The sequence below is a fragment of the Emydura macquarii genome, unplaced genomic scaffold, assembly GCF_026122565.2.
Source record: "Emydura macquarii macquarii isolate MOO-44397 ecotype Brisbane River unplaced genomic scaffold, CSIRO-AGI_Emac_v2 contig_2676, whole genome shotgun sequence".
Classification (NCBI taxonomy): Eukaryota; Metazoa; Chordata; order Testudines; family Chelidae; genus Emydura; species Emydura macquarii.
Genome location: NW_027132813.1, coordinates 31,647,513 through 31,657,195, shown reverse-complemented (window position 1 = coordinate 31,657,195; position 9,683 = coordinate 31,647,513).

The following is a 9,683-nucleotide window of genomic DNA, read 5'->3' as shown; positions in this document are numbered from 1 at the left end:
ATAATAGGATTCCTTTGAAAATGGAATTTCCTATAGAAGTATTTAGTCAGACAGTCAATGAACAAGGGATATGGCAAGAGATGAGTGTAGTTCAGCTGACCTAATTAACATTGCATGAGAGGGCTCCATCACTTATTGACTCAAAGCTAAGAATTTTAACACTTTGGTTAATAGCTTCATGGGCTGATGGCAAATGTAACCACCTGTGTGAATTTTATGACTTGGGGGCTACAATAGTTCATATCTTTATTACTAGGTTATTTTAGGCATATCTAAGGTAAACTGATTTCCCCTCCTCAAATCCGCTGATTTACTTTGATATCATTTTCTTTGAGTGACAGCGCTGATAGTCTTTGACCATGGCAACTGTAGACTTGCTGCAACTTTCCAGTCTGACATTCAGTACCACAAAATATTTTCTCTTCCTCATTTATTTTTAAATATACTTAAAACCAAACCAATCTCAATTACGCTAATTTCAATACCCGTAATACCTACGGTCTATATATTTCTCCCTGCTAATAGAAGTAGAGAGGAGCAGAAGCTAGTGGAGCTACACCTCTGATGCTTACTTCTTCCACTCCACAGAAAGCCCCTTTGCCCCACTTCAGTGGCAATGTGGGCCTGAAGCTTGAGAGAGGGAGTTCCTGGCACAGGGCCACAGAAGCAACCTTTTCATGCTCTTTTCAGAGCCCAGCATCTATCTGCACAGAAAGCCACATGGGAGTTAGTTGCTCCAAGGAACACTCACTTTTGTTCCATCCCTGCATGTGAGCGATCTCCCCTCCCCCGTTCCCTAGGGGGGGGAAGAGCCAACAGCAGCTACACTGTGTGTGCACGTGAAACACTCACCGCTGCAGAAGGGGTGGCACTATATGGGGCTGCAGCTTTCGTTCCCTACAGATCCATGGGATCCACAGCCTTTACCATGGATCCTCGAAAGAAAGCCTTGTAGAGGATACTCTGCAAAGTTCACCTGTAAATGTTCTGGCACCCTCTGTCCGTCCCCTGGGTTTAATTCCAAAAGAGCAGGCCATCTTTTAGCCATTGTGTTGCACCTTTCTTACACTGAGGGCTGGTAAAGGCTTTTGTGGCTTTGAGAAAATGTTTTAGTTCCCTTCCACTCATGTGAGCGAAGCTCAGATGTTTCAGCACAGCTAGTTGCATGCTCTGAGTGGGTGACTACTAATAAGGTAAGAGGTTCATTATTTCATGTTGTTACATTTAATAGGGGGCAGGAGGATAACCTTACCTGGGGTATTTATGTGATCAAGAGGTTTACCATGGTAGAAGAAAGCTCAGAGTTGTGGGCTAGGAACTCCGAAGAATTTGGAAACGACACATCCATGGTGTGACAGAGTAGACTTGCTCACAGGCTGTTTGAACAGCCCATGGCATGGGCTTTAGTGGGAGTCTCCTTGTAGTTAGGTAGCTGCTGCTCAGGGAAATAACCCAGGTCATCCACTGAGAAAACCTGCTCTTGTCAGTTTTGAATAAAAAATCTTCATACAGCTCTTGAAGTTAAGGCCTTGTCTACAGCTAGCTTAATGGGGTAAAAATCACTAACATGATACAGGGCAATCGGCAAAATAAGAGGGTCAAATACAAGGGGGCTGCATGGACTGTGCATCACTTTAACTAAATCACTTTAGAAATAATGTGTGTATAAAGGGCCCCTGTCACTGCCACAGGGACTTCATGCTGTGGGGAGTAATATTTACCATCACATTTTATATACATCATTACATTTAAAAAAAATAGTGGTTGCTAAGTGATATGGCACTTGCCTAGCATTGGTTCCAAAACTCAATCACAAAAGCAAAAAAAAGATAAGGACATAAGAAATCTTATGCAGCTCGCCCAACAAATATACAAGTTCTTGTCAAATGTAATGCAAGACATATTACATCACAACACAGCATTATGAATGCTGACCCATCAGCTTGGGTTTTTTTAATCATTTGATTTTTTGGCATCTAAATCTCTTCATGTAAGAGGTACAGGCAAATGGGAAATTAGTGTAGTCATCTGTTGGCAGAATTTGTTTTGGTCAAGTACTTAAATTACAGTTCCTTAAGAATATATATGCAGTCTAATACCAAGCACATAACAGTATCCCTTATTAATTACACGTACAGCAGAACCTCAGAGTTACAAACCCCGCAGGAATGGAGGTCATTCTTAACGCTGAAACGTTCGTAACTCGGAACAAAACGTTATGGTTGTTCTTTCAGAAGTTTACAACTGAACATTGACTTTACTATGCAGAAGAAAAAAATGTTGCTTTTAACCATATTAATTTAAATAAAGTAAGCACAGAAACAATTTTCTTACTTTGTCAAAACTCTTTAAACTTTCCCTTTTTTTAGTAGTTTACATTTAACACAGAACTGTCCTGTATTTGTTTTTTGTTTTTTTGGGGGGGGGGGGGGCAGGTCTCTGCTGCTGCCTGATTCCATACTTCTGGTTCTAAATGACATGTGTGGTTGATTGGTCAGTTCATAACTTGGGTGTTTGTAATGCTGAGGCACTACTGTATCTGCGACTTACATTTGAGACTCTCTGTGTGTGTGTGTGTGTGAGAGAGAGTGTGTGTGAGAGAGAGAGCAGTCAGTCAGTCAGTCATTGTTTTGTGCTGCATTTATTATGGACTAAGACTTTCAAACCTGCTCAGATGCTCCATGCTCAGATGCCTAAAGAACAGGGGCCTGCCCTACACCTTCAGTGGCATTTGTGATGCTTAGCCCTTCTGAAAAATCAGCCCCCTTATCAGTGTCTAAATGTATATCTGACTGCTCTAATTTATACTGGCCCCAAGGGACCAAAAATGTAATCCAGGATTGGTCTGGCATCCTTATCCCATCCTCTTTTTCTGCAGCACTGGTAAGAGAGGGAGCGAGTTGTATTAAACCTCTGTACAAGCTTTATGCCACCCTTACAGGGGGGTGAACCTCATTGGTCCTCTTAGGCTGGGTCTACTGACAAACTGGTATGGCATAAAGCAGCCTCTCACGGATCTGGGTAGTGTCTCCTTCTGGATGTTATACGCAAATGCTCCTAGGCTCAATAAGTCTTACTGTAGTTTGTAGCAAGGTGGGTGTGAATGGAATTGGATAGCAACACTTTATAGGTAAAATAGTGCCCAGCTAATGGGTAGAGGAGTCACTGCTAAAACTCAAGAGTACTGTGATCATTTGTGAGATTAGGTTAATCTCTCATCTAAAAGGCATACCCTTTCTTTACAGGTTTCATCTTGTTTTAACAGCAGCAGTTTGTGTAAAAAATAAATTACTATTTATTAATGACTTGTAAGCTAGTGTTTCCCTTCTTTAAAAACCTACTGGCTTTTGCTATGTGAAGTTTCTTTCTCCAGCTACTTTTTATTAAGCTGATTTAAACAATTTCAAACAGGAACCACTTTTCCAGCCTTGCTCTTGTAATGTTGCCGTTGATGGAGAATGGAGCCTGCAGCACCCATTCCCAGCTGGGTCACAAAGAGACAGGACTCCAAAGTGAAGTGATGTCTAAGCTTGATTCAGCTCCATGTACTACTGTTTCCAGCTTTAGAAAACTACAGCCAGCTGGGATGTAGCAAAATTAGTTGCTCTCATGATATTCCACAAGGAAACGAGGCCATTAGTTCTGCTTCAGTTATTACAGGGCACTGTAATACGAGTCAGGCATTAAAAAAGGGCAAATTTCAGGTGGGCAACACTCATGATAAACTCAGTACACACTTTGCATAGTATCTGTAGGAAGCAGTGTGAGAGCAGTTCCAATTCTGCTCAGTCTGTCAGAATCAATGCAGACAAATTGCTCAAGTTTGCACACTGGAGCATGTTAGTTTCAGATTAACCCATATGCTATGTCTAGAGCATCTGCTTTTTGGTTTTATTAATTTAGTTTTGTTTATTTTTCGCAATTTCGGTTTCATGTAGATGTCAAACAGGCTCCCTTTACACTTTAACCTAGCAGGATTCAAACAGCACTATGTTATAACACACTAGGAATCTTTAGACCCCTGTGTGCTCTACATGGACTAATTAACATGCAACTCAGGGTGCTTTAGAAGTCGCAACACCATTACCTTACTGCTCAATGTAGACAAGCTGGCAGATACAAGTAAACCTTGCTGATGTTTTCCAGTGTTTACTGGATAAACACCACTTTCTCATATTGGGATATTTTATCAGTCAAGATAAACAACCAGAAGCCCTAATTATATCAATATTTTAAAGTCAGTTGTGGATTTGAAAGGATTTGGAAAATGCTTTGTTTATATTGCAGTGTTATATCAATTTTGACCTGTCCACCACGAATACTACAATTAGTGTGGGCACACTTGTTGGCAGTTTCCCTACAGATGCAATGACTAAATGGGCACAGAGCCAGAATTGTCCATTTAGGCATAGAGTCTCTGTCAATGTTTAGGCACATGGGCAAGGGACTGTTAGAAAGCATGCATTATTACTGATGGGATTACTCAGTTTCTAGTTATGCCAACACAGCATGTTCCATAGGCACTAAATTCACTTTAATGCAGCCTAGCAAAATTCTACTAGCCCACTGGGGAGTGCTCCTCCTCCCACCCTCCAAAAAATAAGTAATTGCACAAGTAAAACAGCTTAGTTTTTCCCTTGTTATCCTGTTAAAAGGTAGAACAGTAGATTTTGGGGTAGGGTACAAAAATTTCCATGAACATTGCAGCAAAGATGCTTTAGTCCCCTCCTCTACCAATACAATAAATTCAAAGGTTTCAGAAGCCTACAACTGCATCAAATTACCGCTCTAGCAATTGCATCTGGAAATCTGATATATCCTTTCATCCATTTTTTGTCATCTGTTAGCAACATATAAATATTTTTAGCTTTCCCCTAACCTTGGGCTGAGTTTGGCAGACTAGCACTTCGGTGGCTACTTACAAATTGTGCCATCTATTTTACAGATTCATTTAAATCCTGTACCTAATTTAATTCCTGCAGTAAACAGATTATCTCTTTCAAGTAAAACTCCCCAAAACAGATGCAGCTTTTTAGTCTAACTGCTTATAAAATAAGTATTCTAGGACTTTCTTGGATTAGTTAAGGAACCGGCTGAAGATCTCTCTCTGCTGTTAGCAATTATCTCTGAGAACTCATGGACGATGGGAGGGATCCCAGAGGACCGGAAATGGGGCAAATATAGTATCTATCTATAAAAAGGGGAATAAGACAATCCAGGGAATTATAGACCCATCCTCTTAATTTCAGTACCCCGAAAAATAATGGTGCAAACAATCAATCAATTTGTATGCACCTAGAATATAATAAGGTGATAAGTAATATTCAACATGAATTTATCAAGAATAAATCATGTCAAACCAATCTAATATCCTTCTTTGACAGGCAAGCAAGCCATGTGGATGGGGGGAAAAACAGCAGATGTGGTACCTTGACTTTAGTAAGGCTTTGATACTGTCTCACATGACCTTCTCATAAGTGAACTAGGGAAATCTAGCATAGACAAACCTACTGTAAGGTGGCTGAACAACTGTTTGGAAAAAAATCATATTCAAGACTAGTTATCAAAATGGTTCACAGTCAAGCTGGAAGGGCATATCGAGTGGGGTCCTGCAGCGTCTGTCCTGGGTCCTGTTGTAATCAATATATTCATAAATGATTTGGATAATGGCAGAGAGAATGCACTTATAAAATTTGTGGATGATACCAAGAGGGGAGGGAAAAAACAACAAAAGTCCTGTAGCACCTTAAAGACTAACAAATTTCTGCAGGCATAAGCTTTCATGGACTGCAACCCACTTCGTCAGATGCATGAAGTAGAAATCACAGTTGGGGGAGGGGTGTGTGTGTCTCTCTCTCTCTCTCTCCCCCCTCCCTCCAAGGGTAAGAATCATAACAATGGGGAGGGGAAGTGCTAACAAAGTCAATTCAGGTAGGGTAGATGAGGCCTATTCACAACCGTTAATTAGAAGGTGAGAATGTGTGAACAGTGACAATAACTTCTTGTAATGAGATAACCATTCCAAGTCCCTATTCAGACCCAGTCTGATTGTATCAAGTTTGCATGTGAGTTCCAGTTCTGCAGTTTCTCGCTGAAGTCTGTTTTTGAAGTTTTTTTGTTGAAGTATGGCAACTTTCAAGTCAGCTACAGAGTGTTCTGGGAGATTGAAGTGCTCTCCTACAGGCTTATGGATGTTACCATTTTTATGTCTGATTTGTGTCCGTTTATTCTTTTGCATAGTGACAGTCCGGTTTGGCCAATGTACATGGCAGAGGGGCATTGCTGGCACATAATGGCATATATTACATTAGTAGATGTGCAGGTGAATGGGCTCCTGATGGTGTGGCTGATGTGATTAGGACCTGTGATGGTGTCACTAGTCGATATGCGGGCAGAGTTGGCAACGGGGTTTGTTGCAGGGATAGGTTCCTGGGTTAGTGTCCTTGTTGATGATGAGTATTTGCTTCAGGTTGGGGGCTGTCTGTAAGCAGGATAGGCCTACCTCCCACGGCTTGAGCGAGTTGAGGTGCCTAAGGGCCGTGTTTTGATAAGGTTACCAGGGATAAACGGCCCACCCCAAATTACGGAAACGGATCATCTTCTAGGATAGGTTGTAGATCCTTAATGAGATGTTGGAGAGATTTTAGCTGAGGGCTGTCGGTGATGGCCAGTGGTGTTCTGTTGTTTTCTTTGTTGGGTCTGTCCTGTAGTAGGTTACTTCTGGGTACCCATCTGGCTCTGTCAATTTGTTTCTTCACCTCCCCAGGTGGGTATTGTAAGTTTTAAGAATATGGAGATCCTGTAGGTGTTTGTCTCTGTCTGAGGGATCGGAGCAAATCCGGTTGTATCTTAGGGCTTGGCTGTAGACAATGGATTGTGTAATGTGTCCAGGGTGGAAGCTGGAGGCATGAAGGTAGGTATTGCTGTCAGTTGGTTTTTGGGATAGAGTGTATTAATGTGACCATCCCTTATTTGTATTGTAGTCTCCAGGAAGTGGATTTCTTGTGTGGACTGTTCTAGGCTGAGGTTGATGGTGGGGTGGAAATTATTGAAATCCCAGTGGAATTCTTTGAGGGACTCTTTCCTGTGGGTCCAGATGATGAAAATGTCATCAATGTAGCGTAGGCAAAGAAGAGGTGCTTGGGGACGAGTTTCGAGGAAGCAATGTTCTAGGTCAGCCATAAAAATGTTGGCATACTGTGGGGCCATGCGGGTGCCCATAGCTGTGCCACTGACTTGAAGGTATAGATTGTCCTGACCCACAACTACTTCAGATTTGGAGCCAAAGTCACAAAGTTCAGCTACCAGGTGTGACATATCATCAGGGAAAATGTTCCTGATGGCTTGTAGTCTATCTTTGTGTGGAATGTTGGTATAAAGAACTTCTACATCCATAGTGGCTAAGATGGTGTTTTCTGGGAGATCACCGATGGATTGTAGTTTTGTCAGGAAGTCAGTGGTTTCTCAAAGATGGTGGCATAGGGCCTGGGGAGAGAGTCCACACAGTCTGACAATCCTGCTGTGAGAGTGCCAATGCCTGAGATGATGGGTCGTCCAGGATTCCCAGGTTTGTGGATCTTGGATAGCAGATAGAATAACCCTGGTCGGGGCTCAGGGGGTGTGTCCATGTAGATTTGTTCCTGTGTTTTTTTTAGGGAGTTTCTTAAGTAGATATTGTAGTTTCTTTTGGTATTCCTCAGTGGGATCAGACTTGTAGTGGCTTGTAGAATGTGGTGTTGGAGAGTTGTCTGGTAGCCTCCTGTTCGTAATCCGACCTATTCATGATGACTACAGCACTTTCTTTGTCAGCCTCTTTGATTATAATGTCAGAGTTGTTATTGAGGCTGTGGATGGTGCTGTGTTCTGCACGGCTGAGGTTATGGGGAAAGTGATGTTGCTTGTCTACAATCTCAGCTTGTGCACATCAGTGGAAACACTCAATGTAAAAGTCTAGTCTGTTGTTTTGACCATCAGGAGGAGTCCATGCAGAATTCTTCTTCTTGTAGCATTGGTAGGAAGGTATCTGTGGATTAGTGTGTTGTTCAGTGGTGTGGTGGAAATATTCCTTGAGTCAGAGATAGCGAAAGTAGAATTCCAGGTCACTGCAGAACTGTATCACACGTGGGGGTTGTGGGGCAGAAAGAGAGTCCCCGAGACAAGACACTCTTCTGCTGGGTTAAGTGTATAGATGGATAGATTTACAATATTGTTGGATGAGTCAAGGGTATCACAGTTGTGGTCCCTTGTGGCATGTAGGAGCTTAGATCGTTTAGAGTCCTTTTTCTCTCTGTAGAGAAGCAAAGTGAGTGTTGTAAATGGCCTGTCTTGTTTTTGTAAAGATCAGCCACGTGGAAGTTTCTGTGGAAGTTTGGCTTTTCATGAGATTTTCCAGCACAGAGTTCTTTCTTGATCTTCTCCTGTTTGCTGTACAGAATGCTGATCAGGTGGTTCCGTAGCTTTTTTGAGAATGTGTGACACAATCTCTCAGCATAGTCTGTATAATATGTCGATCGTAATGGATTTTTCACTTTCAGTCCATTTGGTATGATGTCCATTTGTTTGCACTTGGAGAGGAAGATGATGTCTGTCTGTATCTATGCGAGTTTTTCCATGAAGTTAGTAGATTTCCATTTCATATGGCTAAATTCAGTGCCTTCCATGGTGAAAAGTTCCAGAGGCGTAGCCGTGTTAGTCTGTATACAGCAAAAACAACGAGAGTCCTGTAGCACCTTAAAGACTAAGAAATTTATGTGAGCATAAGCTTTCATGGGCTGCAACCCACTTCGTCAAGAAGGGAGGGATTGCAAGTGCTTTGGAGGACTGGATTAGAATTCAGAATGATCTTGACAAACTCAAGACATGGTCTGAAATAAAAAGGATGAAGTTCAGTAAGGACAAATGCAAAGTACTATACTTTTGAATGAATAACCAATTGCACAAATACAAATGACGGCCTAGGAAGGAACTGGGGGGTTATAGTAGATCATAAACTAAGTATGAATCAACAATGTAATACTGTTGCAAAAAACAAAAAAAAAAAGTGAACATAATTCTGGGATGTGTTAGCAGAAGTGTTGTAAGAAAGACACAAGACTTAATTCTTCCACTCTACTCAACCCTGAGAAGGCCTCAACTGGAATACTCTGTCCAGTTCTGGGCACCACACTTTGGGGAAAAATGTGGACAAATTGGAAAAAGTCCAGAGGATTCCAACAAAAAATGATTCAAGGTCTAGATAACATGACCTACAAGGAAAGATTGAAAAAACTGGGTTTGTTTAGTCTGGAGAAGAAAAGCCTGAGGGGGAACTAAGTCTTTAAGTATGTAAAAGATTGTAAAAAGCAAGGTAATAAATTGTTCTCTTTAACCACTGAAGCCAGGACAAGAAGTAATGGGCTTAAACTGCAGCAAGGGAGATTTAGGTTAGATAGTAGCAAAAACTTTATGTCAGGGTAGTTAAGTATTGGAACAAATTACCTAGGAAAGCTGTGGAATCTCAATCATGGGAGGTTTAAGAACAAGTTAGATGAACACCAGTCAGGGATGACCTACTTAATCCTGCCTCAGTACAGGAGACTAGACTATATGACCTACTGAAGTCCCTTCCACTCCTTCATTTCTATGAAGGTTACAAATGTTAATGTTAGGTATCTAAAACGTAGTTCTAAGTTAGGCTGAATACT